The sequence below is a fragment of the Camelus dromedarius genome, chromosome 32 (assembly GCF_036321535.1).
Source record: "Camelus dromedarius isolate mCamDro1 chromosome 32, mCamDro1.pat, whole genome shotgun sequence".
In the NCBI taxonomy this organism is placed as follows: domain Eukaryota; kingdom Metazoa; phylum Chordata; class Mammalia; order Artiodactyla; family Camelidae; genus Camelus; species Camelus dromedarius.
Window position 1 is genome coordinate 23,817,589 of NC_087467.1, and position 9,246 is coordinate 23,826,834.

A 9,246-nucleotide genomic window follows, 5' to 3' on the forward strand; every position below is an offset into this window, starting at 1 on the left:
TTGATGCTTCAGAAAGTCCACTTTGGGAAGGGATGTGAGATGCACCGTCGGGGCAGGAGCTTTGTCAGGGCCTGATGGGTGAGCCGGGGACAAGATCCAGCTTGGGCCAGGGCTATGGAGGGGAAGCACTGTGGGAACTGGCCATAGGCTCTGGAGGAAGAGCTGACAGTCACCAGGGCACAAGGAAAGTGGGGGACTGGGAGGCCCCAGGTGTCTGGGCTCAGCAACCAGGGGAGGCGGGGCTGCCTCCTGGGGTGTGGGGAGCAGCAGGCTCACAGTCCTGTGAGGGGCCTGTCAGCCTCAAGGTGAGGGGGGGGGACATAGTGGTCAGACAGATGTGTCTGACCTGGAGAAGGGTCCAGGGAGGAATAGGAGAGGCCAGGTGGGGGCAGGTGGGTTACAGCAGACTCCATGCAGGGGACTGTGGTCCTGATGGAAGCAGCTCAGAGCCAGAGAGGAGTGGCTGTCAGGTGCTCAGCTTCACTCTACTGTTTCTTTCTAAGGCCACTGTGTCAGAGTTTGAAACACTGCCAGGGTACCCCTGAGCCCAGTTCTGCCCTGGCTTCATCCAAGGGGCTCAGGTGGAAAACAGAACCACTGCAGACCCTGCCCACGTCCCCACAGGGAATGAACCCCATCAGGGCACTGGGCTCACAGACTTCAGGAGACCATGGCCCTCAGGATTGATCTTCTTCCTTGCTTTGGCCTGTTGGTCAGAGATCCAGGTACCCTATCCTGGCTCCACCCTCTCGGGCCTGGGTTTTGGGACAAGCTGGGGACAGTATAAGACCCTCATGCTCTTTTATCTGCCTGGGGGTGAGAATGTCTTAAAAGCTGCATTGGCTGATTTCAAAGGTCTGAGTGTTTCCAGCAGGAATGGGGGGAGGGAAGGGTGTGAGGTTCCTACATCATTAGGGCTTTCCCAGGGTAAAGAGCTGTGCCTTCTTCTGGCCAGTCCACTCCCCACACCATCCACTTAGGAAGCTCAGGTCCAGGAGTATGAGGGCCAAGGCTCTCCCCTAGCTTATCTGTGACTTCCCATTCCCACAGCCCCATCACATGCCTTTAATCAATGCATTTCTCTTCTCCAGGGTACATTCACAGTGGTTTCAGAATTACTAGCTACTACTGTTCTCCTTTTGCAGAATTCCTGTGGCTGTTCAGGGTTCTTTGTGTTTCCACACGAATGTTAGGAATATTTGTTCTGTTCCTGTGAGAAGTGCCACTACGGTTTATTTTACCTTATAGAAGTATAGTCAATTCACACTGTTCTGTTATTTTCTGGTGTAGCGCACAGTGATTTGACCAGACTTGCTTTGAATTTGAGCACTGCTTTGGACAGAATGGACATTTTAACAATATTAATTCTTTCTTTCCGTGAGCAGAGGGTATCTTTCCTCTTATTTGTGTCTGTTCAGTTTCTTTCCTCGGTGTCTTAGAATTTTCAGTGTGCAGGTCTTTCACAGCCTTGACTAAATGTATTCCCAGGTTTTTTTTTTTTTTTGATGCAATTGTAAATGTGTGTGTGTGTTTTTTTAAAAACTTTCTCTTTCTAATGGTTCATTATTAATGTATAGAAAGGCAACTGATTTTTGTGTATTGATTTTGTACCTTGTAGCTTTACTGAAATCATTCATTAATTATAACAGGTTTTTGATGGTTTGATGTGGAAAACTAGAAACCAAAAATCACCCTGTTAGGACTCCATCCAGGTCATCCACAGCACCTAAGACACAGCGGCTCCTAATCTTCCCACACTGCCTCTAAGTTACATGTGGACTCCTGCAAGGGCGATGAGCATCAGCACTTTGGGTGAACTGGATCTGGTTAAGGGTGGGCCTCTATAAGGAAGTCTGATGTCTTCTCTGCTTTTTTTTTGGCGTGGTGTTGACTTGGTTGTTTTGAGAAGTACTCTGTAGTAATGCCAAGTGTATAAAGAACTTTAAATAGCATTACGGAGTACTCACGTTGGCCACTCCAGTGGGTTTACCTGGGGATACTCTCTCAAGGAACCAGCGCATAAACCCCAAGTGAAGAAATTTTATGGTTCCACCTTGTAATCCCATTCGCGGGCCCACTTCAACCTCACCATGGCCCCAAGCTATGGAAATGTCTCTTTCCATTCTGATCCAGTTTTCTTTTTCTGAAACCATTATGAGACTTTCCCTCGTTTTCAAAATCTGACTTAATTTAAAGTGCACAGTGATCTGTGTGGCTTCTTTCACCTTGAATGTTTTCAGTGTTCATCTGAGCTGTAATAGGAACCATCAGGGCTTCATTCATTCTTTTCCCACTGTGATTAAAAATGTGTAACATAACATTTACTATTTAAACCATTTTAAACACACAGTTCCATGGCCTTAACTACATTTATAGTGGTGTGTGAATATCCTCACCATTCATCTCCAGAACTTACTCAGTTTCCCCAAGTGAAACCGTATCCACTAAACTCCCTTCAGCCCCTGGCAATGACATTCTTTCTATCTCTGAATTTAACTTCTCTGGATACCATGTATAAGTGGAATCATATAACATTTGTCCTTCTGTGTCTAGCTTATTTCACGTAGCACAGTGACTTCAGGATTTATCCACCTTGTAACATGTGTCATAATTCCTTAGTTGTTAAGGCTGTGTAGTGCCCCATTGTGTCTACACCACATTTTGTTTATCCATTCATCTGCTGATGGACACTTGAGTTGCTTCCACCTTTTGCTATTGTGATTAATGCTATGATGACCATGGGTGTGCCCATGTCTGTTCCAGTCCCTGCTTTCAAGTATTTTGATCACACACCCCGAAGTGGAATTGTTGGGTCCCATGTTAACCCCATGTGTAAGATTTTGAGGAACTGCCATGTTGTTTTCCACAGTGATTGCACCATTTTACTTTATTCCCTTATTTGGCAGGATCATAGGGCAGTTTGTGGACAGACCTCATTTGTTTATCTATTCAGCCTGTGACGAATATTTCAGTTGTTCTACCTTTTCCACCGTTGTGAATATTGCTGCTGTGAATGTTCATGCACAGTTTTTTTGAACAACTCTTTTTAATGCTTTGATGTCTATATCTAGGAGTGAGGTTGTTCAACCATAAGGTAACTGTATTTTAGTCTTTTTGAGGAAATGACAAACTGTTGTCAATATAGTCTGTGCCATTTTCCAATTCCACAAGTAAAGTTTAAGGGTTTCAGTTTCTCTGCAGGTTTGCCAATATTTGTTATTTTTATTTAGGTTTTTTTTTTTAAATTGTAAGCAATCTAGTGTGTTTGAAGCGGTATGACATCATACTGATTTGTATTTCCATCATGACTAATGATATTTTCCTGTGCTTGTTGACTATTTGTATGTCTTGTCTGGAGAAGGGTCTATTTGAGTTCTTTGACTGTTTAAAAAGTTGGCTTGTTTGTCTTTCAGTTTATGAGTTGTAAAAGTTCTTAGTATATTCTTGATAAAGATTCTTTTCAGATACATAATTTGAGAATATTTTCCTTGATTTTGTGGGCTGTCTTTTCACTTTCTGGATAGCATCTTTGATACACAAAATTTTTAATTTTGAGGAAATGCAATTTATCTTTTTTCTTTCATTGCTTGTGTTTTGGTGTCAGATCTAAGAAAATGGCTAAATCCAAGGTCATGAGGATTTATTCCCATTTTTTGGGGACAGCTTATACAGCTGTCCCTCTCTGTCTGTGAGGTATTAGTTCCAGTGCTCAAGTCCTTTGTATAAAATGGTGTAGTAGTTGCAAATAATCTAAGCGTATCTTCCTGCTTACTTTAAATCATTTCTAGATCACTTATAATACCTAGTACAATGTAAATGATATGTAAAGAGTTCTGGAAAAATGTAATGTGAAATAGTTGCTGGCATGCAGCAAATTCAAGTATTTCTGTATGGAACTTTCTCAAAATATGTTTTTGTTTTTCTTCTCATATCTGAAGTTGGTTGATTCTGTGGATGTGGAAACTACAGATAAGAAGGGTTGATTGTAATTTTATTTCTTGTTAAATTTAAGCTTTTTATCTATCTTGAATTAGTTTTGTGTGTGGTGTGAAGTAAGGATCCAATTTTTTTCCTCTGCACTTGGAGCCACACCCTATCGCCTTTCCCAGATGTGCTTTTGGAGTCTCCTTCCCTCCCCCCAGCAGAAATACTGGGCTTGAGGCCCGCAAACTCTCCCTTCCCATCAGGCCTCACCACTGAGCCACAGGGTCAGCCTTGCATAGCCCTCTTTCCCCATGGGAAAATCACGCCGGTGAAAGGAATGTGGAGTCCTGCTTGTCAGCGTGACAGACAGGGAACAGGGACAGCGACAAAAGCGCCTCGAGGAACCCAGGACTATAGCACCCAGAAACCCTTGCGTGGTGTGGTACTACAGTACCCAGAATCCTCAGTGTGCCCCATCCTGGGACTACAGCACCCAGGATCCTTAGCGTTTCTGCTCATCCTGGGACTACAGTACCAGAATCCTCAGCATGCCCCCCCCATCCTGGGACTACAATACCCAGGACCCTCAGCGTTCCCGCCCACCCAGGGACTACAGTACCCAGATTCTGCGTGTGTCCCCCCTCCTCTAATCCTGGGGCTACAGTACTCAGAGGTCTCAGTGTTACCTGATCCCCACCAGGGCCAGTCCTGGGATTACAGCACCCAGAAACCCTTACGTGGTGTGGTACTACAGTACCCAGAAGCCTTGGTGTGCTCCCATCCTGAGGTTACAGTACCCAGAATCCTCCGTATGGCCCTGGACTGCAATGCCAGGGACCGCAGTAATCCAATCTGTTTCACTGGCAGCGGAGGCCTCCTTCCTCAGACTGCAGTTTGTTACCTGGTTGGTTGCCACTCTGGCGCCACTCTTTCTTGCTCTCCTTTTTTCCCCTGGAAGGTGGGCAACCAGAACCCATGAGCGTGGGCCTGCAGCAGCCTGGGCAAACCTCACGGGCATGGGTCTGTCCCCAGTTTCCACAGGGTGGACTTAGGCCCAGGGACTCCTTAAGCTGCTGGCTGTACTGCATCTCTGTGTGCTCCTGTGGGGCCCTGAGTCCTTTCCACTGGCATCCAGGGTCTCATGTTAGTGATGGTCACCTGGTTCCAGAGGCATCAGCGCCTAAACCCCAGGTTTCTGCCCAGCCCAATCTTTGAACCTCTGTGACTTCCCTACTAGCCCCAGGGCTTGAGAACTGTTCCATCTGGTGGGAAGGCCTTTCCAGCCTGGCACTCTCTTGCTTCTCCCTCCCATTTGTTATAGAACTGGTTGACTGGACCTGTGTCTGGGTCCCAGGCCAGGACCCCTTGCCTTGGCCAGGGACGTTCTTTTTCTGATGAGGTTCACGCAGCCAATAATGAGACAGATGCTGAGACCGGAAGACCATAAGCTTTACTCAATGGCCAAAGACTGGCAAAGTGGTAACCTAGCTCGCAGATCAGCTTCTCAACCCACGTCAGTTGCAGACACCAAATATATAGAAGGCTCGAAGTGAAGGGGCAGGTTGTGGGGTTGGGGTGGTCTGGTCAGGGTAGGGTGGGTGGAGATTGGAAAGAGTGGGAGGAATATTCATGACTAAACAGGGGTGTGGTTGGACCTGGCACTGATGCAACTCCTTTTCAATCCTTGTGTGGGAGTTTTGGGTTGTTTTCATGGCAATTGTCAACTGTCATGGTGCTGTTTGGATGTGTCATTTAGCATGCTATGTATTACAAGGAGCCTGTAATAAGGCTCAAGGTTGACTGGAAGTAAGATCCTCTGCAGTCTTGGGCCTAGTTTGTTCTAATCAGTTTTTGTGTTTTTCTCTATGCAGCTTCCTCCTGAAACTTAGATAAGAGTAATTGGGTTCCACTCGAGGGAGGGGCAGGGGTATGAACGTGGGGAAACAGAGTCTGATATTTCAACATTTTGATGTCTCTTGTATCTTTTCTGTTGTATGAAAAATTCTGAAGTTGCATAATTGTAAAAAAATTCAGAATTGTTTGTTTTTTTAAATAAAAGTTGACAGTCTACAATCTTTAGGAATATTCAGTAGCTACTTAGAACTCCTTATTTGATATGAGTGGGTCTTTTTAATGAGATTTTTGTCTGACTGCATTGTGTAATATCCTCTGAGGCACCACTTTGATATTTCTGCTGTCTTAACAAAGGATTTTCCATTCACATGTGCTTTCCTGACCATGCCCTGCATTTTATCTTTGTTTAGAATCCTTTTTTTCAGGAGGAGGTAATAAAGGTTATTTTGGGAGATACTGTTAAACAAAAGTTGTGTGCGTTAGCAACGTAACTCAACATCCTTGACTTGGTATAAGAGTAACACATGTTCTTGCTTTCCTGTGTTCTGTTAAATCACCACAAGCTAAATAGCTTTGTGAAACTGATATGCTGAAATTTAGCTCTACTGTTTTTGCTTATGCTCTGATGCCAAACCAAGCTGTTCATAAGTTTCTTTGATCTCTGAGTCAAGCTCATCATCACTGTCATCCAAGTGTGGATCACCAGCCCCTGATAAATCTGTTCCATTTTCTTCCTAATCTGGAAAAAAAAAAGTCTTTCAAGGAATTCTTGATATTTCTCTTCATAATCTGGATGAACTGCAGGGAAAGGAATGCCATCAGATGTGTAGAATATTGGTTCATTCATAAAATAGTCTCACTTTCAGGTGCTGCTTCTCTGTTGCGGTTGCATGGATTCTACCCCAGTTACTTGACCAGAGTTCTACAAGTTTCATGAGCATCTGATTTATATGTCTGTGGCCATTTGCATCTAGGATGACATTTTCAATTCTCTGAATAATTTCTTGCATACCAGTCTTTCCTTTTTCCTTCCAGCATCTTCCAAACTGACCCTGTCAACTTCAGTAACTGTACTGCACAAATTAAGTTGTTGCCCGGAGGGTTAGAAAAAAGGACATTCAACAACCCCTGAAGACAGCCTGAAGAAGACCTGCTCTCATAACCTGGCCCATTTTTTCCCTTGATCTTCAGGTTAAGATAAATTTCTTCCAGGAAGAGTACAAATACATGGAATTGTTTTCAAGTAGCTTCATTCTTTTTGCAGGTTGGTCCTTAACTTCATATTAATTCTGATAGCTTTAAAGTAGCAATTGGTGGAAACTACCACTCTCTGGAAGTTGCCAATTGCTAGCTGTCATGTAAGAGGATTTGAGAAAGATATGGCCCGTTGATACATGACTTTCCTGTGTTCTTGCAAAACATCATCTATTGTAACACAGCCATTCACTGTCTCTGCAAACCGTTCAGTTTCAGTTTCCAAACCTATGAAATGATTTGTAAGATGACTCAAAAAGTCTTGAACATATTCGTATAGAGTGGGATAATCCTCACAACCATCCCGGTAGGATTCTGTATAATTAGAGGAACAAATTGGAGGGTAATATTCAGGGTGTTCACAGACAGCTTTGATGTGAATAAGGAGCCACAACCACCTGAGGCTTACCAGTGCTGACCCCAAGCTCTGCAGCGGGGTGTCAACCTGTGAACTCGGCTTGTTCCCAGGAGGGCTCCCCTACAGGGTGGTTCTCGGAGAGAAGTGCCTATAGTCCGTTTCTAAATTTTAGCATGTTATGTTATCTGGAGAGATGGAATCCCCCACCAGCAAGTTCTGGCCCCTTTTTATTCAATTGTCCTTCTTTTAGTTCTCTCTCTCCTTTTTGCCTTTTAGTTTAAGCAGCAAAGGAAGCAGCAGCTAGGAGACACTCAGTACTTTCTGGAAATCTTAACTAGTTCACCCAATGCTTGGGCTCATTTTGAACTTTCCACATGACTGTAGGAACAGTGTTACTAAACTTTCTGACACTACCTAACAAAGGTCCTCTTTCCTCTAGTTTGTAGTCAGAATTTTTGATACTATCCTTTAGGTCCTCAACAACAGCCTCCTCAAAATATGGACTTATATTAATAGTATGTTCACACCAAGTCAAGCTTTCACTAACGCTTCTGAAATCCTTTTCACTTTCTCCCGCTGCTTGATATCAAAGCCATTCCCACATTTTAGGTTTTGGTTATAACTGCTATAGGTACCAAAATTTGTATGAATCATGTAATGCTTCTTAACAAATTACGGTGCAGTTTATCAACTTAGCAAAAACTTATGTTCTCCCACAGTTTCTGTGGGTTCAGTATCCAGGAGGGGATTAGCTGGGTGGTTCTGACTCACGACCTCTCATGAAGTTGCAGCCAGGTCATCATCATCATTATCATCTGGTGCTGTAAGATCTGCCTCTAAGGTGAGTGTTACTCCTTTGCCTGGTACATTATTGCTGGTGGAGGGCAGTTCCTCCCGGTTCCCTGCATGTGTTTGCTTGAGTGTGCTCACAGTGTGTGGCTCCAGGCGTCCCCCAGAGTCTGTGAACTGAGAGAGACGTCAAGAAGGAATATCCTGTGCCTTAGATCTGTTCTCCAAAGTTCCAAACATCACATGCTTTAAAATTTTTATTTTACTTTTAGTTTTTAACACCGTTACCGTGGTATGGTTCCTGTACAGTAAACTACACATATTTCAAATGTACAATCTGATGAATTTTTTAGATGTCTACACCCATGAAACCACCACCACAATCAAGATAGCTAACATTTCCATCACTTCTCAGGAAGTCCAAATTTTAAACTCCTGATTTGTCTCTTCCCACCCCGTTTACCCCCTGGTAACCATAAGTTTGTTCTCTATGTCTGTGAGTCTGTTTATGTTTTGTCTTTAAGGTCACTTGCGTCCTTTTTTTTTCCTTAAAGTTTCCACATATAAGCAGTATCATATATCATTTTTCTTTCTATTTCTGGCTATGTCAGGTGAGTTTTTGTTTGTTAAGTGGAAAAGTCTAAATTCAGCCCACACCCAAGGGTAGAGGAATTAGGCTCTTTTGAAGAAATGACCAAGGAATTTGTGGACCTATTTAAACCATCACAGTAGGAGCATTTTATTTCTTTTCACTCAGGGATCACAGTCCTTTCTACCTGATGTGAAGTTTCTGAAAACACTTGCTTCATATATCTGGTCATTTTTCTAGTTGCTTATGGTAATGGGCTAGTCTCACACTAGTGATATCAGAGATCTCAACGCACTGATTTGGACCTTACATGCAGATTTTTCTTCTCTCTGGCTTCAACTTCCTCACCTTTAAAGTGGAAACTTTTGACTTAAAAAAAGAGACAGCAACAGAAAGATATCATTTGTTTTCTGCTTCCATTCCCAAAGCAGTCAACCATTTCCTTATTTACCTTTGAGTCACCTTAGATTTGGAAAGA

General features: G+C 43.5%; 1 pseudogene; it reads right to left on the minus strand.

The window, feature by feature from the left end:
* Positions 1–6,380: 6,380 nt before the first annotated feature.
* On the minus strand, positions 6,381–7,510 carry LOC105099134 (polyadenylate-binding protein-interacting protein 1-like; annotated as a pseudogene).
* Positions 7,511–9,246: the final 1,736 nt, after the last annotated feature.